Raw genomic sequence first — 26990 nt, forward strand, 5'->3', positions numbered from 1 at the left:
TTTCCCTATACTGACAAGATACAGATTATGCATTCTAGACCTTCTGGTTTCAGAGAATCTTTGCAACAAAGCTATAACACTGTACCAGCACCATCTTTTCTCAACCTATTTTTCCCACTCATCACAGGCCTAAGAACAAAGAAGCAAAATTCTCACGCCCTCTCAGAGGGTATCAACACGAACTTTTTGACACTGAAATCAGAATACCACCACTGGAAAACAGTTGGGTCAGTACTGATTTTGGAGAAAACCTCTTCACAGAGAAAGCATTATTTCATTAAGTTTTTCTCAATTCCATACATTTGTATTTCTGCACAGTATCACTTAACCTGGAAATAGTTCTCATACTGAGAGGTTCAAATCCCATATTTTGTAGTAATAGTGATAGCTACAGGATCAGATTAAGTCAAATGATACATTTATGATATCATATTCTCATAGAAATGGTATTCTACTGCAGAAAGAGAAAGTTTCAGTTGAGTGCTTAACAAAAAAAACAGTTTCCCTGCAGTGCATCCATTATTCCTGCACTGTCACAGCACATACTAAAAAGAATAATGGGGTCACTTGTACTGATTATTTTTTAAAGGGTCCCCTTTCAAGTGGCTCTTTAGGAATAACAAGAGAGTACTGATATTAGAAATTAGTTGTTCAAATTAAGTTGGAATCAAAATGCAAGTCTTTGTTTTCCCCTCTGCATTGAAGACAGAAACAGCTTAAGCTATGAACAAGAAAATATATTTGAAATGCATTGACTGACTGATTAAAAGGGCTCTATTTTGTCTTAGTTGCTACCACACATCTGTGAATCACATTTGTTTTGGGAAACTGTGAGATAAGCCTGTTATGAACAAGGGCATGTCTGGGAGTAGGTACCGGAAAACATTAACAGGACTCTTGAGCAATTCTAGCCCCCCTCTCCATACCCTGCCTTAGCCAGGAGACCAGCAACACAGCAACACTACCATATGAAATAACACAGATCACCAAAGAGCGATTTTTGTGTGTAAGTCTTCACATGACTTTCGGGAATCTGAGATCCGGTAACTTTTCTGGACACACTGGAATTCAACATCTGACATACTCGATCACCTTTACTCATTCACCACTTTATCTCCCACAGACTCCTCACCAAAAATACTTTTTTCCAGAACATAACATTGCAAATTGCATTAGAAGTTTGTGTTGAATGAGTTTCACCTCTCCCCTTTCATCCAAATTAACATCTTCTCCAGTGAGGTACTATGGAACCTCTTCTCCACTCTTGTAAACTGTACTCCAGTAGCTTCAGCCTTGTCACCATTAAGAACAAGTAAATACAGACACACGCATTCAGGAACAAAAAGTCACCTCTGAGCTTACTTCACACAAAATGTTTTACTGTTTGCACTTACGGAAATTATAAACAGAGCTTTAAAAACCAAATAAGTAACAAAAAACACCACCCAATAAAACCCCACGGGTCAGTCTTCCTAGTTTGCTGCAGAAACTCATAAAATCTACATGAGAAAGTCAAGTTCTGGATTAAGGAAGAGAATTTGCCTTGATCTTAAAACCTGGTATCATAAAGGGAAAAAAAAAAAGCAGGCATAAATGTGTATGCCTGCTCCCTTTCAGACTTACTTAATAACCTTGATTTCAATAAACACAGTGGAAAAATGTTGTTCTACGGATTTCTCTTGCAAGGCAAATAGTACCACCTAATCCAGAAGCAAACACCTTTCCTTTAGACTTTCATCTCAATCTTCCTGTTACAGAAAAGAAAAACAAAAGACAGCTGGGCAGTACTTAGAAGATTGCCAAAACAGCCAGGAAGAGAAAGAAACATTGTAGCTACTACACCCAGGAAATACAAAACATTAATATTATTCTTTAGTCAGTTTCGCCTGCAGATACAGTATTCATAACAAGATGATACAAATCGCAGTGTTTTGTATTTACACCTTCTGACATCCAAATAAGTACACAATTTGTAAGATTATGACTTTTCTAGATGAAACACATTTCATTCTTTGTTTTGTGTATGCCAGCAGCACTGTGCACAAAAAAATTGGAAAAAAAAGCACAAAAAAACCCCAAAACAAACAAAAAAAAACCCACAAAAAATAAAAACACCACACAACAAACCAACCAACCTAAAATAAACTACTCTTCTACCTAATATGACATAATTCAGCTTTTGCCTCTGTGGCTGTATTGCACCTTTTCTACCAGTTTAAATACAATGCCAATAGAGACCTGAGTGTAAAGAAATATTTAATTTGAAATGTTTGAACTTAATTTTAGAGTGTAAAGTAGTTTGGAAAAAAAACAAAACCAAACCAAAACACACAACCAAAACACTTCATCCCAATTCCATTAATTCCATGTGATTCCATTTTTTTAAATTTAAAAATCTTTAACCAGGTAATTTTACTCTGAAATATCCTTTACTTGTAAACTGTTTGTTGAAGGTGTTCATTAAAATCTTGCACTTTACAAGAGCAATGACATAAGCACAAAGACTTCTCCTGCACACCACCTTTGTACAACACCCAGATTTTTTTCTAACCCAATAAATGCCTAAAATAGAATGTCTGCATGATTATTGTACAAAGAGCTTAAATTCTATACAGACCAAACACCAGTGTCATCTAACAGTACATCTATGTGATAGGTTGGACTATAACTGCAGTATAACTAAGACTGAATCCACCTGGAGTACTGTGACCAGCTCTGGAGCCTCCAACACAAGAAGGACATGAAGCTGTGGGAGAGAGTCCAGAGAAGGGCCACCAAGATGATCAAAGGCCTGGAGCACCTCTGCTATGAAGACAGACAGAGAGTTGAGGCTATTCAGCCTGGAGAAGAGAAGGCTCCAAGGAGACCTTATAGCAGCCTTCCAGTACCTGAAGGGGGCCTACAGAAAAGCTGGGGAGGGGCTTTTCACCAGAGAGGTCAGTGACAGAACAAGGAGCAATGGATGAAAACTGGAAGAGGGTAGATTTAAGTTAAACATTAGGAAAAAAATATTTCATGTGAAGATGGTAAGACACTGCAACAGGCTGCCCAGGAAAGTTGTGGATGTCCCATCCCTGGTAAAGTTCAAGACCAGGTTGGATGGGGCTTTGGGAGGTGTCCCTGCCAATGCAGTGAGGTTGGAACTAGATGATCTTTTAAGGTCTCTTCCAGCCCAAACCATTGTATGATTCTATGAAGTACACTGGGTACTGATTGCAGTGTACCTGTGGCAGCACAAATTACAAAAGCCATGTCAAAATTTGAGTTGTGGTTAGCCAGCACTGCATTCCACTTAAAAAAAAGAGACTATCCAGCTGTAAGTACCTAGGCAAAGCAATTCAAAGCTAACAGGCACATTTACATCAGATAACAGCCAAGATTTGAGGGTTTTGAGGTAAAAAAAAATTAATCTCCATATTAGTCAGGTGTTTCTGGGTTCTGGCAATTAAAAACAAACTTATTTGTTTCCAGTGTGTTTTGGGGAGAAGGGGTTTAGTTTCAGACACCACACATTTAATGCAGAAGCAAATAAAATAAACCACTTGCTGTTTCACAGCCATTGAGGTAATACTTTTCTGCATAAAGGATTAATTATAACTTAACCCTCAACCTAAAGACACAAATGAGTTAAAATAGTCCTCCTTCCTCCCTCAAAAGCAGTAAAAGACATAAAAGCTAACAAATACATTATTTGTAACCTTGGAACATTATTCTCATCACCTATTGGATTTCAGCAATTTATGTAGTCATAAAATGTCTGGAATTCCTACAAAAAATGTGGTCCTCAAGAGCCATAGGCTGCATGCTATGGTGATTATTAAGCTTTGAATAACTTCTCATTATCTATCTAGATCAGATCTTATGCTTCAAAAAATACTTTTATTTATTCTTCAAAAACAGCAGCTTGACCACTGCAAACATCTGCAAATTTAAATAAATACTTCTTTAAAAAATACCCTTCTAGCGCTTCCAACTAGAATCTTCCCCTTTCTTCCAGGTCCTATTTATGCTATGCATACTCACTTAAGTGTTTGGTTTAGAGAAGTAGAGCAGGGTTTTTTTATAGAATCATTGGTTAAGGTTGGGAGGGACCTTAAAGATCATCAGGTTCCAACCTCCATGCTAAGGGACACCTCACACTAGACCAGGTTGCACAACACCTCATCCAACCTGGCCTTAAACACCTTCAGGGATGGGGCATCCACAGCCTCCCTGGGCAGCCTATTCCAGTGCCTTACTACCCTCTCACAGTGAAGAATTCTTTCCTGATGTCTAACCTTTTGGAGCAAAACAATTTACTGTGAGCTAGCTGGCTTTTCAGAACAACTTTGGTGCACATGAACGATCAATTCCCTTTTGAGCAAGAGAACCTGACAACTCTGCTCCAAGATGGACTTCAAATGCAACCTGCTGCCAAAATGGGACATGAGACTTCAAATAACCCTGTGGGCTACATCACTGCAAGCTCACCTGGTGTGTACCTGCAACATTTTTCTCCTTCAGAAAGCTTCAAACTGCACAGGTAAGCAGGAAATTCAACACAAGGTGCCAAGCTAGATCTAACCTAAAGTAACCCACCCAAATCTGTAATGAAGACTTGAGGAGCTTCCGTGTCAAAACTCTGATCTATTCAGCCATCCCTAGTGACCAAAGTATTTGCTAATTTAGACAGAACTTTAGGGCACCAAGGGACTAAGAGAACTTTCCACTCTTAGTGTCTGCCTGGAGCTACAGAGCTCTGATCCTGTATTCTGATTTAGTAATTTATTAGTTCTTGTTTACTAAGTGATGGTTAAACACTTCAGAGGGTTTTAGGGTGGGAAAATTCTTCCCTTTAATGTACTTGTGAGAGTTCCACCAGATATGTTCTTCCCTGTTTTGTACACTGAACACTTTACCAACTCTGCTGTTTTATTAAGTTCTTTAGAAAGAACCCTCAAGTGTCTTATTTACATGAAAAAACTTTTTTCAGGTGAAAAAATGTCTCATGTAGACACTGGAGCAAAGCCAGTTTTAAAGTCTGTGTAATCTGTGAAACAGATTAACATGCTGGTTTACCTTTGATAATTCAGAATATATGCAGTCTTCAGTCTGTGTTTTAGAAAATAATCAATGAATTGACAAAAGCAATTTAATAAGATGTGCTTCAAGCATTCAGCTTATTTCTTTACTAATTCATACCTTGCATCTAACAAAAGTTTGCATCTTTTTCAATTTAAGAAATATTTTTTCACTGAGTGGGTGGGCTCAAAAGCCAGTGAAAATACCTATATCCATTTAAGAACACTTTGTTAGACCACAAAGAAACAATATATGACTACTTAACTTTTAGATAAAGACTGAATTTGATCCAAACAATTCATTGTTTTAATCTTCTCCTTTATTATATACCCTTTAACGAAGCACAGGGGTTTCTTTTCCACTCAGAAGCTAGCTTTTAAATATGCAGAATGCTGACTGTTTAGTTAGACCTCTAACTAAACTGTCACGAACAGTCAAAGTGTCACGGATCAGTGACAGAATATGACAAGCAGTTTACTTACCTTCAAACACTTTACATAAAAAGAAACAGTGGATTTCTCATACTAGAAGAGATGCATTATTTTTACAGCAAATTAAAGGGACAAACATCTTTGACAACTCTAGACTACATTCTTATCCAAAGTTTTAAAGACATTTAAGAACATTTTAATTAAACATCTTTCCTGGATAATGCTAGAGAAAACATTGCCTCACTCTCTTAACAGGGTTTGTGATTCCAGTGACCCAGGCAGTCACAACAAAACCATCTATGATGCCAACATCACACAGAATCTTCTACTCAAGTCTTACATTACATTTAAACTATATTCCATGCTTTTCTCCTTTTTTTTTCTCTCTCTCTGTGGAGTGCTAGGAACTCTGGCCTAGCCAAATTGCAATCTTCTCAGAGAAGTATGGACATCCAGTGGTTATGCCACATGCTAGGAAGGATCTTCTCAGTTATATGCCTCCCAAAAGAGGTTCTTCTGTCTACAAAACCATAAAAGAATGTTTTCAAGCCAAAGATTTGAAGGCTTTCTTGAATAACTTTTTATAATGCCTCATAACTTACAAGTATTAAGCAGATTAAAGTATGCGAGACCAGAGCAATATCTGGCTAACTGATAGTAGTGGGGCTATGTCAATTAGAATAAAAGAGTTACTGCTAGAGAACAAAAGCCAGAATAGCAGCATCGATAGCCAAGATGCTTACACATTAGTGTCAACATGTAAAATATAAAACCTTAATCTCAAAGTCCCTAAAGATGTTCGGCCTTAGTTGACCATTAAGTCCATCAATGAAGGCAGAGTCATGTTTTTTCAAAGATTAGTGCAAGTCAAAACATCACAAATAAAAAGCCACAAAAAGGAAATAAATTATAAAAAAAAAAAAAAAAAAAAGACAGTAAGAAAAACACCCCACTGTTCTCCACAAACCAAAGTTTCTCACCACTATCATCTGGCCTTCAGAAGAAGTCCATCAGTCTCTTCTCCCCTCAGGCCAAGGGAGAGTGGCAGCAATACTGTAAGACAAACCCTGGGTTTGACCTTCACAGCTGTGAGTGCACAAATGTGCTCTCACCCGGATTTATGTAACACTGCCCCTCTCTGCTCCCAAGTTCCTTCAGGCAAATATTGCAGGGTTCTACAAATAGTTCTTCCTCGTGTAAAGCTCACATTACACGGGGAGCTTTTTACAGCTCCCTCTGTTCTCCACAAACCAAAGTTTCTCACCACTATCATCTGGCCTTCAGAAGAAGTCCATCAGTCTCTTCTCCCCTCAGGCCAAGGGAGAGTGGCAGCAATACTGTAAGACAAACCCTGGGTTTGACCTTCACAGCTGTGAGTGCACAAATGTGCTCTCACCCGGATTTATGTAACACTGCCCCTCTCTGCTCCCAAGTTCCTTCAGGCAAATATTGCAGGGTTCTACAAATAGTTCTTCCTCGTGTAAAGCTCACATTACACGGGGAGCTTTTTACAGCTCCCTCGTCTTGTATTTAATATAGGCCAGACTTGCCCTTCTTACCACCCACTCCTATGAACAAATAAAACTGAAAACAGTTAAAAATTAGCGCATTCCCTTTCCTTCAAAGCAATATGCTACTGCCTGGGAGTTCTTTGCTAGACATACTGTGTACATGCCTTGGAAAGGGAAAGCTGTTTGCCACTAGTACAGAGCATTTGAGAACTGCATGAGCAGTCAAAGAAGGAATTAATCCAGTAACAACATAAAATTCAGAGGTCCAGTAATGCAAACTATAAACACCTCAAACATGTACTTTCTATTAACACTCATGCATATGCAAGATGATCACTAAGGTAGATCAATACAAAATAGCTCCAAGGCATATGGTCCAATACTTGCTTAAGAGAAGGCAAGGATCTTTAAAAACAAAACAAACCAGAAAAAAAAAACCCAAACAAACAAAAAAAACCCCCAAATTATTTGGTGTTAGGTCGCTGCTGTATTTAGCATGTATGAACTTCTGCCTCATACTGAGCCAATACACAAGCTAGCCTACACAAACATCAGCTTCAGTACATTAACACATAAGCTGCCTACCACCATACCTCCTTGTACCACTGAAACAAAAACAAAACAAAGAGGCATGTATAAAAAAATCTGTCAAACAGTTCACTCATGGGGGAAATCTACTGCACCAGCAGCAACCTAGGTTCTCAAATAGTATGGATGGGAACAGCGATAACAGAAATCATAAGTGTTGCTTTTTTACACACCCCAAGAGCACAAAACTCCCTACTTCACTTTTCAATAAGCCTCAAAGACTTCCAAAAGATAAGTAAGTATTCAGTACTTCTTTTCCATGAGTTGGGAAAAGCTGTGGGATGACCACAATTTCTCCAAAGTGTAGCAGTGTCTGCTCTCAAGTCCTAAGCTCATTTCCTATCCACAGGAAGAACCAGAAAGGGCACCTGACCAGAAGCAGAACAGAGAGGTACATATGCATTAAGACACACATGAACTAGCTACTAGTAAAACAGAAAACAAAACAAAAAAAACCAACAACCCCACAGAGCAGTGTCTGGGCCTAAGACACAATGCAGTAGGCAAAGATAGTAAAATCAGTTACCATTCCAAGCCAAAGCCCTGATGAGCTAGCTAAGCCATACCCTTCCTCCTCAGGACAACACTGAAAACCAAGGGAATGCAGTGAAAACAGCTGAAAGACCATGGCAGAATGGTAATTCCCACTACCACTGCTACTGTTGAAACAAAGAGACAATTAAGCTAACTGCCAACAAATTAGGGCCAAGAGTTTTAGTCAAGTAACCCTAAACAAAGAACAGGACTGATTCAAACTAGATATTTATCATGATTTAAAACCAGGACTGGGGGGATTTTAATCTTGTTTTGCATTACTATTTTTCTCCTATTACAGAAGGATCTTTTTAATTTCTCACCCTCCACAATGACTTTTAAGAGTCTACATAGAGCTTGTATAATTTACATGTTTTTTAAATCCTGTTTTAAGGGATTGGAGAAGTGGCATAATTTCAAAATTTAATAGCTGTCCTTCTGAAAACATTTACAAAAAATACCACATAACTCCAACTGTTGCTTTTCTTTAGTATTTCTTGTTGCACAGAGACAGTGAAAGCAGGGGTAAAAGAACTAGCTGATAGAAATAAGGAACTAAATTCCTTGTAAACTGACCTAGGAAAAAAAAACCAACAAAAAAAAAACAACCAACACATAACCTCTCCCCCAAAAAAACCCCACAAACAAACAAAAAACCAAACCAAACAAAAAAAACCCCACAAACCACACACCATACCTGATCCACTTACTTCCAGAATGAGTTTATTACTTTGGACTAAGTCGAATAATCATATACAAAGATTATAAAGAAAAAAACCAAAACACAAAACCTTAACAAATCAAAAGCCAACCTGTTCTGTAAAAATACCCAATTTTTTGCAGAAATGAAAAATGTAAATTTTCCTACTACCACTAGAAGCAGTTTTAATGATGACTATTAGGAAGCTTACTGGAAGGACAGTCAGACCACCAGTTTCTGGTCAGTAAGATGCTAAGATCTGTTTTGGCTCACTAGCATCACTGGCCCTCACTCCCTGGCAGCAAGCCTTCCCCACATGCTTCAGTAACTGGCACGATTCAATGAGAACCTCCCTCACTTTTCAAGGTTGTCTTACAACCCTAAACCTGCAGAGTTCCTCAACATAACCCACAATTTCTTAACTGGCTCTTAATATTCCTGAGTCTCATATCTATCATCTTTTGTTGTCATTAAGTAGTTACGTATGAGAACAAAGCTTTCAACCATATACTATTGCATTTAAGAGGATGTGAGTGAACTGAACCCAGCTCTGTCACAAGGACTATAATTACAGCCGTTCAGATCATAGCCCTTTTCAGCCAAGAGGAGGCCAGACCTCTACCATTTGTGGATAACTGGGCCTTACAAGTCACTAAGTATCATTGCTGAGTGACAGAACAAGACTGCAAATTCCTAAACAACCAGCAATCCTGGGCCTTATACCAAAGCCTTGGTCACATGGACATCCCAGCAACTGAGACATGAGCTGCTGACTAACGAGGGTGCATCTCAACACATACCATTCCAACACAGGACTGCTTCCCTTCAGCCTCCATAGAAATTAATGTCTACAACGAAAGAGAAAAACCTCCCATCCCTTCTCAAAATGTTACAATGTAGTTTAAAAGCTGGCATGATTATTCTGTCATGTCATTTCTCTGCCTATGAAGCTTATATGTAAACATCAAGAATAAAGTAGGAAAATAAGAATTTGCTCTTTCAACATTGCTTTGTATATAGAGTATATTACCATATACATGTGTCTGTGGTCTTGGGAACCTAATAATGTTTATCCTAACAACAGGCTGTGGAATTTTAGGAAACTGAGCCAACTATCCATGGATTAGTGCCATTAAAGTCAAAGTCACACTAGCAAAGATTTTGGAATAGAGTTTTCAGAAAATTCCAGGGGTGTTAACATGAACATGGCAAGAGCAACACTGTGATACAGTCTTTAAACAAAAACAAAACAAAACTTCTCCCTACAAGGAGAACAAGAGCACCAGTTAAGGGGTAAAAATCAAATTTAAATGTAATAAATGCTATGCTTTTGTTTCATTTGCAGACTGAACTATCTTACTAAATTACACAATGAAGTTGAAATCCAGCATTGTGGCTTTCCCTGAAGGACCACAAAAATGAAATCTGAAGTCACTCAATAGAGACTTATCAAATGGTTCCAAACATTTTAGAAACTGATTTTGGAAAAGAATTTCAATAACTCTTAAACATGGTGCTTCTTGAAGTTGTCCTCTAATAAATTCCTATATGCATGTTCAAAAGGCACAACTGAACATTAAACTTCACTTAGCAGATTCATGGCACAGGCAGCAAGAAACGACTTAACCCAGCTACCTCCTGCCAGCTCCTGCACTATTGTAAATCTCTGCTGATGGAGACACAAAACTACTGAAAGGAGACCAGGCAAACTGACCTGCTAACCAACCAGTCAATTCAGTTTCCCACTTATCAACATGCCTTATGACTTATTCATATCTTCGCACCCAGTCAGAAAGCATTCTGAGTATAGCAACAGCCTCAGGCCAGCAACCAATCCAGCTTTCAGTGAGGGGAAACAGTTATTTGACAAACCTTACTTCTGTATGTCAAGGATTTTTTTCCTGTATTTACAACTTCATTGGCAAGCTGAAATTTCTCTGAAAAACTTCCTCTGAAAGTGAAATTTTTCACTACAATATCACAAGCAACCCTTGATCAGGCAATAAGAGGAACTGGACAAATTCAATAAAATATTACAGACACATGGTAAAGGTAAAAATACACAGAACAACCTGTAGATTTACAAAGTTGAAAAATGCAGAATTTAAAGCACTTCCACATTCAACTGAAAAAAATATCACTAATGTCCCCTGCCCCCAGTTCAAAAGAAAATACCTCTCAATACAAGTATAGCTTAGAAATATCTTCCTTCAGACTGTTTTTTCATTACCTAAATTTGGCAGAGGAAAGGTCCTATGAGCCACAGAACCACAATAATAATTCATTTTCTGCAACTCATGCACATACCCTATCACAAGCAAAGTCATCATTCCCAGTACTCAGTTTCCTTAAAATAACATTAATATTTACTTATATTTAAGACTGGAACATCTTCTGGACTTTCAGTAGCCACAGTTACATTAGAAGATTATCAACTTTGACATAATAGGAAAGTGTCACTACAGCTGAAGTAATAAGACTATTTTAAAGATGTCCACACTTTTTGCTTCTGCACAATGAAGCAAGCTTCTGTCACAGGAGCTGTGGTAGATTCAGATTTCTAGATCAACAAACAAGATGAAAAGCAAGGACTACAAGTTCAATCATGAATATAAGCACAGGATTTCCTGAAAGGAACAGATCTCTTTACCTATTCTGTAAATTCCCTTTGTAGATGGCTTATTTGGCACACAAGCTCTTATTTGAGCTAAAGAAAAGTAAAAAGTAGCCATGATTCAACCATTCAAGACAATAACATTAAAAATCCTTTGAGACCGCACACCCTCAATTTCATAATTTAGCCTTCACTAATTTTACGTTCTCAGTCCAACATGTTCTAGCAAGAGACATCAGAGCTTTATCACATCTCTTTTACTGTCAAGAGATAACATGAAACTCTTTTTGCAATTAAAAACTGTCTGGGCAGCACTTCCTTGCAACTCAGTGTGGCACAGAGGAAAAAAATGGCCTTGCCTGGAAAGAGTTGCACATCACATCATTAAAAGAAAAATTTTAGGAAAGAAAAAAAATATATATATTCTACACAGGTACTGACTTCCCTGAAATTAAGTCAACCTATTTAACTCATATGGTTCATATAGAAAAGCTTTTTATTTAAATTTAGTCACACTTCAAGTACAAGAAAGTTGATATATTCCAGTGTATCTGCCTGAGGGCTTGAGGCCCAACAGAATTTTCAGCATGAAATGCTGAAATAACATCTAAAAGTATGTCCAATAGCAGCAGAGATCTCCAGACCATCACTTGCCCCTCATAAATAACAGTTCTGGCTTTGCCTAAAACGTTCTTGGTCATCCTTTTGGTCAGGAGAACACAGCAGTCCAAACAGGTCATGCAACCAGTTCAAGCAAAAGACAAGACCGTATCCCAAAGAGAAAATTGCAGTGTTTCCCTCTACTGCAGGGTATGAAACATCATAGTTATTCCGACTGCAGAGCAGAGAGGTGAGTACATGAGGCCACCTTCACTTCCCTTGCTGATCTGGATCTAGACTCAGTATGTTTTCAGAAACGTACTGTTTATTCATCTGTACCAACTGCAGGGTTCAGCTAAGACCTAAGTCTCAATTTCTACTAAGAATGTTTTTCTGTTCTCTTTAGTAAAATATTCTGCCATAACTTTGAAGTTGTTGCTTTACAATATTCCATTCCTCTTCCATGCACTCCTACGTCTCTGTAAGGTCCCATGGCCCACAGCAGTGAAGCTCAGTTTTCACACACTTCTCCATCACCATGGAAACAGAAAAGGAAGCAAAATCAGTGTGCACATACCTAATTTATATTATTGAATAAAAATTCATCATGATACCCATCATTAGGATGAAATCTCCATGGCCAAAACAGGAAGCACAGTAAGTTTCCCGTGACTCAGGCCTAGCAATAATTCCCTTGTAAATTTCCATAATCACCACCAACAATTGACACGCCAGTGCTCTGTAGTTTAAAAAGGCAGCCAGCTTTTAAACAGTATAATTCTAGCACAGCCCCTCTGGGGTGAATGTCTTGGTAGTAACAAGCTGTACCAGAACCTTCTTAGAACTCTCTTTTAACAGATACACAGGTTTTCATGACAGGTCCATGATTTCACCACTTGTGCCCTTGCTCCAAACCTGTTCAGTTCACACTCTTCAGCCATCAAAGCTCCAAACCTGCTGTTTTATCCATAATTCTACAGCCACCAAAGTCCACACCAGGTGCGTACATAGCCTCTGCCCACAGACCAAACTATCCCTGCGCTATGTGGGTGAAGCGCTCTGCCGCTCTCTCAGTGGGACGAGCTGGTGCTGAAATGCTCTCTTCCTCAGTCTCACTCTACCTACACTGACTGCAGTAGAAAGACTGAAGTTTTCTAATGGCAGGAGGAAAAGCTCAGCAACTTGACCTGGATCCATGGCTTTCTAGGCTACAATCTGTTGCACAGTATGCCAGAATGGCCAGATAACAGATTGGTTTTCCCAGAACTTACCATGAAACTGCATAAAACCAACACAGTACACACCTAGACAGTCTCCCACACCGTCTCTCTCCAGTTCTTCAGACAAATTACAAATAGCTATAAAAATAAAACTGAACTTTAGCTTACCAAGTCTGCAAACTACCCAAAATATACGACAGGTTCAATGTAACACATAAGACAGTGGGCAGAAAATACCTGGCCCAACAAAGCTGAAGTGCCATATGCAGAGTTTTCCTAAAAGCATCCTACACCAGGACTACACTTTCAAGCCTGAAAGCCCCACGACTGCACAAGTTGCACAAGAGTCAGCTAAATATAATAGCCTCAGCAGGACCAATGGCCACCAGTCAAAATGAAGAAAGATGACATTCAGCATAAACCCATTCTGATTGGCCAGAAGAAAGAAAGATAAAGGTTTTGAGTTATTTTAAACTGAGAGGGAAAAAAAAAAAAAAAAGGTTTTTTCCATATTGGGCAGATGACACTACCCCAGTATGCAGAGATAGTAAGGTGGAACATATAAAACCTAAAAATAACAGTAAAATAGAGATGCCTAGTCTTTCAGCATGCCTACAAAACTTTGATTGCATGGGACATTATTTTATGAAACACTGCAGCAACTGACACCTTACTTTATCTTTGGTGTCCCCACAGCAATGAAATACATTTCACTGAAATGTTTCTGCTATGTGGCAGTGTTCCCAGGTATGTCATTTAGAGAAGTCCCAAACAGCTTTGAATTCCATTTTAAATTCTCTACCTGCAGATTTTATTGCCAAGATAAACATGAAAGTGAAAAAAAACCCCACATTTTCTCAGCCATGCACATGGAGACTGAAACACTGGGAATAACCTTTGATTTTAGCACTAAAACAAAATACACGTTAAAAATATGAAAAAGTTGAAAAGGAGGAAGGGGAAAAGCACAGCAATGTATTTAGAGAAGTCTTATTAGCTATTCTCTCACCAGGAAAAAACAGTAGCTTTCCTGCCAGGAGTTCATAAGGCAGTAAATAAACATGTAAACTGGTGGGCTCTCTTCTGCTTTGTGCTATTTTTCTGCCTCAGCTGTCTTTTTGTGTAATAGATCTGCAAATAAAATTGATCAAATTTAAGCTCACAAGAGTCTTCTTAAATATCAAATTTTAAGTACTAAAAAGCTGCCTATAACTGAGTACTATGCTCAAATTAAAGGTTCTACAATTTTTCCTTTATCTGTGGCAGCATTGTGTCCATCACCCTTTCCCTGGTCACTGTGTAATCAGGAAAAAAGTCTTGCATATAAGCAAATGCAGTCCACAAATTACTATAACTCCCACTTCATCCAAACTGCCGCAGGTCAGAGCCTTTCCACTAACAACATATAGTGAAGAGCAGCACTTCTCAGATTCACTCTAGTTAAAAGTTGTCAGCTTGTTGAGATCCAGGCAGCCTTTGAAAATAGTCACAGTGAAAAAGAAGCTTCCCACATACACAATTCTACCAATTTTCCCTCAATAACACAGAAATTATTCCTAGCCAAACACAAGCTGACTAACCTGAGAAATGTGCCTTTTCTTTGTAAGTTACCAGGAAACAGCAACATACTCAAAACCAGACAGAACAGTTGGGAATGAAAGGTACCTTTTTTCCCCCTTCCCAGTCCAAACCATTGGCAACTCCCTTTTACAGCTCTCCGCCAGGGCTCTGTCCCTCAGTGACTCCGAGAGTCTAACCAGACTGCTAAAAATAACTTCTCAACTACAGGACATGTACATTATCAGCGGAAAACATTTCTGCAGACCTAGTAACGGCCCCACAGCTCACTCTGATGACATGAGAGAATAAAAAGGCAGACTGAAGAATGGTTTGTCAAGTCAGGGAAGCCTTTACTGCATGCCGTCAGAGACAGAACGTGATTTTTTTTTTTTTTCCCCCAAGGTGATGAGATACTTTATAGGCAATCTATAAAAATTTTATTTAAAATGTTTTGGAGTTGGATTTTTTTTGTTTTCTTTCTTTTTGTTTGTTTTTCTTTTGTATTGTAAGTATCACTGATTGTAAAATCTGAATATTCTAGAAACATTAATAATCTGAAGTACTTATATACATTAGTTTGCAATTCAGCAATCTTCCGTGATTGTTTCTCTAGAAGTCTTTATAAGCAACAGGTAATAATGTAGGCAAGGGCAATGGTCTCAACATTCCAACTTATTTTTCTCACTATAAAAGAGTACTAAAAAAGACAGAGGGACTAAAAGCCTTGCCCAGGTCACTTCTGCATAGCTACCTATTTTGTGGGTCCTGTTGCTTCATTGCATGCTATGATCACTACACGAAAAATGCATATGACACCCTCCACTGTTCAAAGATTTGAGCTACAGAATTAAAGATCAGTTACTCTCAAAAAGCTATGCAAGGCATGTTTCTACCAAACCTTGAGAAGGGAGAATAACTTAGATAGCCCTTCATGAAATTAGAGTCCTTTCATACAACAAATACTCAGTTGCTTGTTCCTTTCTTTCTTTCTTTTTAGAACTGAGTTTTCTAGTTTAACAGCCAGAATTTAATGGAATAAAGGATTTGTCCAATGTTCAAATAAGTTAAACAGAAAAACACTCAGTTTACGTTTTGAAGGTGGCTGTAAGAAAACCTACTTCTAATACAAATGAATCAGAGAGATTCACATAGGTATTCACTTAAAAACTTGAAACAGTCATTTCTTGTCAGCAGCAAAGCAACACAATATTGTTCAAAGAAGACAAAAATGTCAGTATTTTCCTCTTTCCCCCTTCAAAAAGTTAGTTTTATGCTAATAGACTCTAATTATTTTAAAATTACAGTAATTACAAACGTTAGAGACACACAAGAAGTAGCTCATCTTCAGACATTGCATAAAATGGTATTTTGCAGTGTAGATTTATGCTGAAGTGGCATCCAAAATTTTTAAGACATCTTAAAATAAACCATCTTGACTCATAGCATCTGTGCTTGAGATTTTTTAACTAAAAAGGAACTTGCCATCTCTTAGAAAGACGTAAAAGTATCTAGAGAGACTTTGAAACTTCACACACAAAACTGTCTTCCCTGTATAGAAGACAAACTACTGCAACTTCCACCACACACTGCTACAGAGGACAGTTCTGTTACTTAATCAACATGGATAGAAGTAGAGTTCCCGTTTTACTACAGAAAAAACTCTGTGATCCACCACAAAAAGCCTTGATCTGACTCTTATTCTCAACCTTATGTTATCTCGTTCATAGAAGTTAGCTTTGTTCACTGAAAATTTAAGTGGGTCGGGGGAGGAGAAGTTTTTTAATCATCAAGGTATCCTACTTACTCCAAACCTCTGCATTTGTAAGGAAGTTGAGGTATTTCAATTCTTCGCATGAAAGACAACAGTATCTTTCATCCCAAACGGAATCTCTGGTTATGAAGTCATAGACCCCTAAGTACAGTTACATGTAATAAAATGTGATTGCACTAAGAGCTGTAATTTTAAGTCTCACAGTGATATCAACAACAGCAACTACAGACTTTGAACACATGCTTCAGAAGCGTTTTAGCTTGTACCATCAAAATCCCCAGCTGCTTCCAGACCAGCAGTTTGATTTTACCTCAAATAAATTCCCATGCAAAGCTGAAGTGATACCTGAAAGCATCCATTTTCTAAAGTAAAGATTTGGAGTGTGGGTGGGTTTTATTTCTACGCTTAATGTAGACTTTAACAAAGCAGAACTTTCCATGGCTACTGTAAACATACAGGAATTCATCCATTTGTTTTTCCCATGACATTTCCATCAGAGGGCAAGTTACATCAGTTACACTATGACCTTCCTACTGATGTTAATGACCACACCAGAAACAAGAAGTTTTCTGAACAGAGTTAAAAAATTACTGTGCTGTTGATGTTGTGCTATAATCTGAAGTTACAATATGGGGAAACATGGGAGTAAACTAGGGCTAAAGTATAATTTTTTTAAAAGTCTAGAAGAGTAGAAATACCAGAGAACTTGCATTTTGCTTTAAGGGGCAGAGAAAAGCAAAGAATTTGCCTGATATAAAGACTGCCATTTCCAGATAAACACTTACACTCAAGTTTGTTTTCTTTTGTTTTACATTGGATGGAGGGTTCTGAGAGGGTGTGTATCTGAATTAACTTAGCTGCTTTCCTCTCCACTTCGAGCCACGAGCATTTTCCCTGCCCATTTGTTGGCTTCTCTTACCCCTTCAAGAAGTTCACTTCTGGGAAGAAAAGGAAGCCAGGTTCAAAAGTCACTAGAACTTCTCGGGAAGCTGAAGAAAATCCTGACCAGAGCCACTACTTATTTCACCTTCCCAGAAAAGGTTACCAGATGCATCACCAAACAAGTTTATTGAAGGCTCCACTGAGAACTGGCTAAACTAGAACAAGTGCCAGTATCAGAAGACTAATTCTTCTTCACTCTGGTGGCGTTAAGTGCAGTTGTGCATTAACAGTTGCCAATTTACTACTATTCCTGAGAATAAAGAGTGGGGTTAAGGGAAGCAAGCAAGCAACTAATCTGCCCAGGAGCAAATAAAAATAAGCTCAAGGTCTCTTATATCAATACATGTCTAAATTAGAGTTCCCACATGATATCTGAGCTATCTATATTAAGCCTCTCAGGCCAGTCTTCCACTAAATTAAGCTCTTGAGTGGCTTGAAGTTCACATGATTTTTTGAGCCAAACTAGGCAGCTATTCTGCACCTCCTGTATTGGAAGTCTCCCTGTCAGCTCCAGTTTTCAACTTCAGTTCCAACTACCTGATGAAACCTTGTATGTGTTAAGTCAAATGGCATCAGAAAGCATATTTCTTCTCTTTCAGAAAAACAAAGGATTTCAGAACGTGGTGGGATCAAAGGGAACCATATCACAGTCGATCAGGAAATACATTCAGTATTTAAAAATCTATCAACATGGAAACCACAAGGTGCAACACATTCCTACCACTTCAAAACCTCAGATTTTCTCAGCAATTCCTGTACAGCCCCACAATGACTAATCATTATTTGAAGGCAAGTTGGACTGCTCTAAAAGGCCACATATCCACCTCAGTCTTTAATTCCAGATTTTAAAGGACTTGCCCCAGAATAATGCCCATTAAAATTCTAATTAGGAAGGCTAGTAAAAAAATGATAAATTAGACGTAATAATTTCAGTTCCATTAAAAGACTTAATTAAACTATTCTGTTTTCTGGCTATTTTGCAAAGACTGCAAGTTTTGGTATACACTTCACTTTTACTCAAGCTCCCTTCACACATTTAGAATCAGAATGCTCACTGAAGAAGACCTCCCAACTACAATGGCAATTCCTAACAGCATGTTTCATGTAAGTTTTCTTCTCAGTATCTGTGAGCAATTCCTAACAGCATCTTTCACGTAAGTTTCATGTAAGTTTTCTTCTCAGTATCTGTGTTAATGCCATGCTTTGGGACACAATACAGCAGAAAAAGAACTATACTGAAACCTCACTGCAGTTCATGTCATAGCAGCATGTATGTTAAGCAGCAAAACCTGGAATACACAGAGAAGGCAGGGGAGGTTTGAGAAGAAAAAGTGTGTTGAAAATATTTCTGATTTAAACATGTGGAGAAAGTCTTTCTGAATCAACAAGAACTGAAAATTGCTCAACACCTATGCAAGTCAGGTGTTCCTCCGTATTTCAGAGATAAAGTGAGGATGCCACTCTGTAATTAATTTAAGTGCAACACTGGAGTAGACTTAGTGAATAGAAGCAGGAATTGTTAAGTGAACTTAGAGAACACAAACTATGTATTCACTGTACTTTTATGTTCTTTATCAGGTGATGAAACAGGAATTTACAAAAGGAAAAGGTGAGCTATACGAAAATGAAAACCAAAAAAATCTACCAGATGTATTTCAATCAAGAACACTTTAAATTCTTTTGTGCAGTCCCTATGGAAAAGGGGTCCAATTAGAATTTAAGTGCCTTTACAGTTGCAATGTAATCCTATCTGAACTAGTAGGTACAGAGAAGGAGAGTAAAAAGAGCTAACAAGAAGAGTATTCTTTCTGTCTGATACGAATTTCTCTGTGCCCAGCTACAATCACTCACATAATCTGCAAAGTCACGTTACAACTCTACAAAAACATCTTATTTCCTTCCCTTTGCTTTCCTACAATCGTCTTAAAACAGCCCTAGCACTGAGATTTTTGAGTGTTTTGGATTTTAGGTATTGCAAGTAGTGCCAGTCCAAAGCATCTTTTTCAGTTTTAAAATTTAAAGCTTTTGATTATTAAATGCCAGCTTCCTACAAATCAATCACAGAGAAAGGAACCGCTATTATGGGCATTGTTCCAAAGCTAAAAAGCTCCCAACCATGGAAAGGCCCTTTAAACTATTTTGACATAGAAATGAAATGGGTTTTGTAACAAAAAGCATATGAAAAATAAAGCTAAACTTGATTTCTTATTTTAACTTGACGAGAAGCAGTTGCAATTTTTTAACAAATTCACTAAATGTACCCAATATTTTAACAGGGTTCTGACAGTCAAGTTGTGGACTAGTAAAAAGAACTAGGAAATTACAGAGTTGTTCCTCATTTTATTACAGCAGTAAAAATTATTACATTAAAATTCATAAATTTATTGGTAAGCAAACAATTTCACAGTAACAATGGAGGGGGGGGGTGGGGATGTAAATAATTTTCCCATCTTCCAGCCACCAGAATACAAGCATATAACTAATATTCCAGAACCATCAAGATTTAAAACAATTATTATTTTTTAAAGTTCTATGAAGAAAATAGTTCATAGCATCCAAAATTCATGCATTAATTTTTAACCATTTTGCTATTTTTTTTTTTCTGCTTTGAAGTTCTGGTTTTAAATTTAAATACAGATAACAAAAGCAAACTCAAACCATATCCAGAAAATGAGCTTAATAAAATTATTATATTCCCAGCATAAGTTAACTTGTGTTTTAAAGGAAACACTCAAGTCTAAGCTGCTTATATTGTAGGAATTTCCATTTTAATAACAGAAAGAAGCCCAGGATACCGGAGACTGAAAGTTACCAAAGTATCAATCAGAATATAAACAGATTAATACATATAGCATATAAATATTAATACATTTCCTCAGTTGCTCCAGGATAGCCAATAGATAGCAGTGACAAATTAACTGTCCTACGAATACAGGACAATGTGATCATTCTAAATAACTGCAATTTCTTTGCAGACAAAAGGCTGCAAAACTTTTCGAGTTATTCAACTTGCACTGATTTGCCTGCTCCCACCACATTTGTTTAATTATATCATAACTGAAGATACTTGATGACCAAAGCAGTTTCATTTGTAACCTTACAAAAATCAGATATCAGATTCCTTAGGTTTTATTTTCAAAATAAAACCCTAAACTTATGGTGGCAGCATTTTAAATAACACACAAGTTTACTTTAGACTCTGAGGTATTGAGGAAGAAAGCAGTCACAGTAAACAGTGATACTTGACCCATTAAAGCACAGAACACCACTGGTGCCCTACTTTTGTACATCAAAGTGTAAGTCTTTCCTCCTGCCCCACCATAATAAAAGATTAATATGACCAGAACAGCAGCTCAGCTCATTTGAACTATTTGAGAAAGAGGCCAGGCAGTGTTTTGCAGTGCAGTAGCTGAAAAGCAGCATTCAACTAAACTGCAGAGTAAGGGAACCCGAAAATACTAAAGCAGCATTTGTCACATTCCCTTCCTTTGCCTGAGTTAACTTAAAACATGGCTAGCGATGCCTCTGCCTACACACTACATATACACCACACTCAAATTTAAGCTCTTAAGAGAGACAAACAGTATCAAGGGATTACAGCTCCGCAGCAGTAATTGCTTTACCTGGTTTTCAACTCCTTTTGCTCTCGATCATCTGCATAGCATTCTTCCTTTCTTGAGTCTCCTTTCCCCCTCCAAAATTCCACCCTTTGGCTAGCAGGCTCTCTGTAAGTGCTGCTTCTATTTGCGTTCCCCCCACATGAACAGCTCTCCCCGCTGTAAGGTCATTTGAATGCAATTGTAACTTTGGCTCTCGCACAAGTTCCTCGCCCTCTCTTGGCAGAGCAATTAAACAAACTACCAAACTGAGTCAAGGGGAGAGGGTTAGACTACCCCTCTCTTCAGTCTGCTGTATCAAAACCTTGATTATTTTTTTTCCAGTGTGTTTTACAATATCTAGGTTCTTAACCATTTTTAACCAAAATGTTTAGTTTAAGCACTGAGTAGTAAAGACAACTGTATGCAAACTTCCCCTTCTGGACAGAAGAGATACCAACAAATCTTTTTATCTTAAATATCACATAGAAAGCATAAACAGGGACGTGTATGCCATTACTACAAAATGTTTCCAGGTTCTTCACAAAAGTGATAAGGTTTATATACAGAACAAAATAAAGCAGTACTTTAAAACTGCCTGCATCTCAAAAGACTCGCAGCTTTCTGCAGCAAGTCGTGAAACACTGAGAGAACAGAGCTATGAGCTCATCTGGCAATCACACAAGTACTTCCACAAAATTAAAGCCCATTTTGCTGCAATTACCTTCCAAGGGAAAGCCAGTCATAAACTTTGCCTTCCTCAAAATGTCATTTTTATATAGTGCATGAGCAGTCACCTCAGTAAACTCTGAATTTTAAGAATTTGGAAATAATTTATCATTCCTCAAGAAAACTATTAAGCAATTTCCCTTATTAATTTCTCTTCCAAGACATATCATAACAGGTCTTCTCAGCCTCCTGTCCCCTCACATTCAGGTCAAGTCCGCAATTGCATCTCTCTCTTCTCCTAGTGGCAATTCTCTTGGTGGACTGATCCAGCTCTCAGTGTTAAAACAAGCGTCTTCCAATGAGAAACTTGAATATTTGCTAACATTAAATGCAAATCCCCCCCTGCAAAACCTCTCCAAAACTAGATGCTCCTTCAGAAAAAAAAAATAAGGGATCATGCAATTTTAAACATTTGTCAACCGATCTTACTTATTAGCAGTTACCTTCCCACTCGTGTCTAATTAACCAGATTTTTTATAAGTTCAATTGCAATCATTCAAAAGGCTTACACCTGTATCAATGGTTATTTACAGAGCTTCCTCTTGCACCAAGTTCTTGGATGCCAACTGATGAAGATTCCTCATTTTGGTCTGTCTTCTTCCTATAGGAACCACTAACACTTGCGCATGTCCTCAGATTTCCACTCAATCATTGTATTATTACTCAGTTCAAGACTGAGCATAACTGCATACCTGGAGAATGTTGTACCCTTTAAGACACATACACCATTCTTAATCAGTGGAGCTGCAGATACTCCCACTGCCTCTTCATACCACTTTTCCTGCTTCACAACACTACTGACTCATGCTGTTCCAACATACTCAAGTGCAAGAACTGTTACGAGTATCAGGCTGTGATTATAGAAGACTTGAATTCACCATATGGTAAACAGTGAATTTGATGAGGTGATTTACATTTGCAAATATATTTCTATTCCCATGCTTCTATACTTCATCTTAAACTTGAAAACAAACACCTGCAGGAGAAGAAAATAAATTTGAGCCTGATAGTGAAGTAACAAGATTTAATGTAATAACAAATAAAAATGTTTTACAGAGAGCTTTTCACTGAGAGAAGCATTGTACCTATTTCAAATAATACATCTTCCCATCCTCAAGTTATTTATACCACTTAGTTCCACTGTTAAGGAGAAATTTTTTCCAGTACCATGGAATTTTAAAAGGCAGAGATAAAGTAATTTTTAAAATAAAAGTTTCTTTCCCAAGAATGCAAAAAAAGAAAAAGAGAAGGAAAGAAATACAGCAGTAGGCCTTTAGCAATCTCTATCTGTTCAGGACAATCCAGAACTAACATTCAGAGCAATATACAAAAACAGCATTTTAGTGGTGAGGGAATGGAATAAAATAATCTTTTAAAGGCTGAAATTTCAGAGAAAACTGTTTCTTTTCACTAACATGCAGAATAAAGATTTCCTCTTTATACACTTTGTGTATGAGTCGGGATCTTCCCCCAAAATCACAGCAGATAAATATCTTGTGAAAAACATTTTTTGTTTTCAGTTTTCAGTAACAAAAATTAGTTTTTCTGAGAATGGAGAGGTTTTCAACCAATGTTTTTCTCTTAGACTTCACAATGAGTCTATGTAATTGCCACCTTCCATCTGTCTTGCCCATGGATCTTTAGCAGCAGGAAGATTTATTGACATTATAATCAAGAATGAACTGACAGTAAGATTATTTATGCTTTGCCAGACTGTGCCACTGCTAAGTATTCAGAGCGATAAATTAGGATCAGACTCTACTGCTGACTGGCTACCAAATCTTGTATAGATTTGCTTGGGTTTATTATTTGGCAAAGCTTATTCTAAAAGATAAACCCCTGCTTTCTAGGCAACTGTGGATGTGAATTGCCAGATCAGTACACCTCAGACCTTCAAGATGTTCTACTCCATTCCAATTTAAACACTTGATTTGCTGTTAAATAAAGGAATAATCAACTATTCACCTCACTTTCAAAGGGGAAAAGTAGTTTCTGCTAAGACATTTTGTTGAGCAGCACTTGTGTAAGCTGTTACTGACCAATCATCCTTTCTTTTTTTTTTTCCTATTCATTTACAAAAAAAACCCTCACACATTTATAAATCCCCAAGTCCACTTTACTTAAGATACTTGCAGTACATCCAGTGAGATCAAATTCTCAGAGTGAAGTCACCTTTGCTCCTGAAGGGCAAAGAAAGATAACAACAAAAGGGAGAACACCAAATGACAGATTTGATACCTGAGAGTTATCCTAGATTTTGCAAAATATAAACACAGGACCTTTATAAGCAACAAGCAGTTATTGGGTGCTGTTGACACAGATTTTTTTATGAAGTATACCTTTCTGATACTATAAGATCCCCAATGCCGTAAGACATTAACTAGATGTCTCCTGCCATATAACTGTGACACCCCAACAGGAACAATCCAGTACCACATGACCTACATCATCCATTTACTCATAATGCATATCTTCAAGATTCTCTGCTTCATAGGAGAACTGCAGTAACTCAGGTCTACAGTCTGGCACGTCTTTGACAGTCTGTATTCTTTGACAGTTCATTTGCTATGGGTGAAAAAAACAATCAACAGGAACAAAAAAACAACCAGCCTCAGAATCTACACATAAAGCACAAAATGTATTGATTTCTTTCACCTCCCAGTGTCTTCCAACTCAACATTTCTAACATATTTTATTTGGTAAGTTTGTAATATAACTTTCAGTACCATCTTTGCTTGGTGGTCATAAAGGAAAAGTTCATTGTCTTTTAAAAAATTTTCTAAAGAGACTAGAACAGGCTGCTCATGGAAGCAGTTGAGTCACCATCCCTGGAGGCACTTAAAAGTAGATGTGTAGATGTGGTGCTTAAGAACATGGTTTTGTGGTGAACTTGGTAGTGTTAGGTTAAAGGTTTGACTGGATAATCTCAAATGTTTTTCCAAACCAACCAAAACAATTCTGTGGTTCTATAAGGAAGGGAGTAGTTGTCTTTGCTAATAACTAGGGTTGCTTTACTAATGCATGGTAACAAAAAGTTGTCCTTTGTAGTTACACTCACAGTGCCTAATAAGAGTTAAGATCCAAACTTAAGTCACTTGGCCCATCACAGGCCAAAGTCTACAGAGAAAACTGTGGATAATTTTTCCAGAGAAGGATATTCCCTACACCACCCTTCACACCCACACAAGCAAATATGCCTTCAATCCAAAATCCTCCCCCTACAGTTTCTCTGAAAACACTGTATGTAGGCAGGATAAATTATTCAGAACCAGAACATTTGGAATGTGTCTCAGCTTTTCAGATACCCAAGCACAGTTAGCAAACAGCAGATCATTTTCACAGCAAATGGGCAGAGTAGTAGACTGCCTTAATATAAAAAGCATAAAATAAGTTATGCAGCTAGTATAAGAAAGCTGTAACCCACAAACTGAAGCTTAGAATTCAGAAAGATCTTGCAAAAATAGGATTAAGAATTGTAACACAGGAACTGTTTCCATTTTTGTCCTTGTCTAGTGCACATTTGTGCTCTAGTATTAAAAAAAAAGTTTCAAGTAATTCAACCTCAGAAATAAGAATAAAACAAAACCAGCTTGTTCCTCAATGAATTCTTTTCTGCCCTGGCAATCCTGCACCACAAAAACCAAACCAGCAACCATCCCTCAAATGCACACACTGAGGAAAAACATTCAGACCTTTTAGCAATCTGCATAATATGCATAAAAAAACCCTGAGACTAGAAGTAGAAAGCAACAGATTAGGAAATATCACTCTAAACCTCAGCTGTTATGGTATCCCTATGGCAGGATCCTCTCATGTCCAGCTGACAAGTTACACAAAAAGATCACACTGCTGAATTCACCTGTTCCAGACACCAGCAGAAGTTTTATTGAGTACTAAAACAAACCAGCCGAAGAAACCCTGAAGTCTTCTCCCCACCTCTGTCCTCTTTCTCTACACACAGGCTACACAAGACACTGGTAGCTGCAAGTGTCTCTCCACACCATGCCCCAGGTAAACAAGTGCTTTCCAATTTGAATAAACAACTATGGCTCATTCTTTATATTTAAAGATGGAAAGAACAAGTTCTTTCTTACTCTAGAGTGTACAAGCTTTCTTCCTTTGAATTACATCAAACAATTAACAGTTAGGTCTTAGAACATACACCAGCATCAAGAAAGCAGTTAGTTTACATTTAAAAGGAACCTTTCCGTTCAGTATTAATGTGAAAGGACAGATACAGAAGAAAAGCAATGATGCTCACTCCATGTATCTGGATGAAAATGGCTCTTAAGGAAAACAGGAAAGAAAGAAACTTTAACAATTATTTACTAGAGAATTCAGAGTACATTTGATAGAACTACATAGACATCCATCCCAGGGGCTGGCAAGGACTGGCTGGGGAACAGAAACCAAAGCCAGGTACAACCATCCTGTGGGGCCAGGCAGCAGCTGCAGATGGCTGTATCAGCCATTCAGTACATCTGCCTCTATCCATACGGGAGCCTGCTCTTCCAGATGGCAAACAGGTACTAAGGACTATATGGCTTCTTTCTGCAATCAGTCTCAAACTGAATAGATTGTCAGCTGGTTTTAAATAAGAATTGTCTTGGTGTCATCCTGATTATGCTAAAATCCCCCAAAACAGTGTCAGGAGGTTGTCAGCAGAAGAGCAGACAGAGTACAGTGTTACCCCTCCCTCAGGCCCAAATTTCCTCTGCCTCCAAATCCATTATTAAATACTACTTGTAACTATTAAAACCAAAATCTTTCACAATAAATGTCAGATTAAAAGCAAAGATAAGAATACAGCATTTACGCTTTCTCTCCTAATTCCATGAAAAATTAAGGTAAGTGTGCTTTTGGGGGCTGATAACTTACACAAGCACTCAGTTGCTACTTATATTTTAACATCACTGAAGACAATTCCATCAAGCTCCTGTACTCCTCTGGGCAGCACAACCCTTTGTTCAGCTTGCTTCTGCCAATCCAAAACACTAGCCTGCTCCCTTCATTTTTCAAATGTCACCATTTAACCATCAGGACTGTAAGACTAAGTTTATGTAGCCGTGAAATCAAACCAAGGGTCCAATTCTGCCCTAAATTATGCTCTAGTAATCTAGTTAGTCCAGCTGC

Source organism: Chaetura pelagica, unplaced genomic scaffold (genome assembly GCF_000747805.2).
Source record: "Chaetura pelagica isolate M959 unplaced genomic scaffold, ChaPel_1.0 scaffold642, whole genome shotgun sequence".
In the NCBI taxonomy this organism is placed as follows: domain Eukaryota; kingdom Metazoa; phylum Chordata; class Aves; order Apodiformes; family Apodidae; genus Chaetura; species Chaetura pelagica.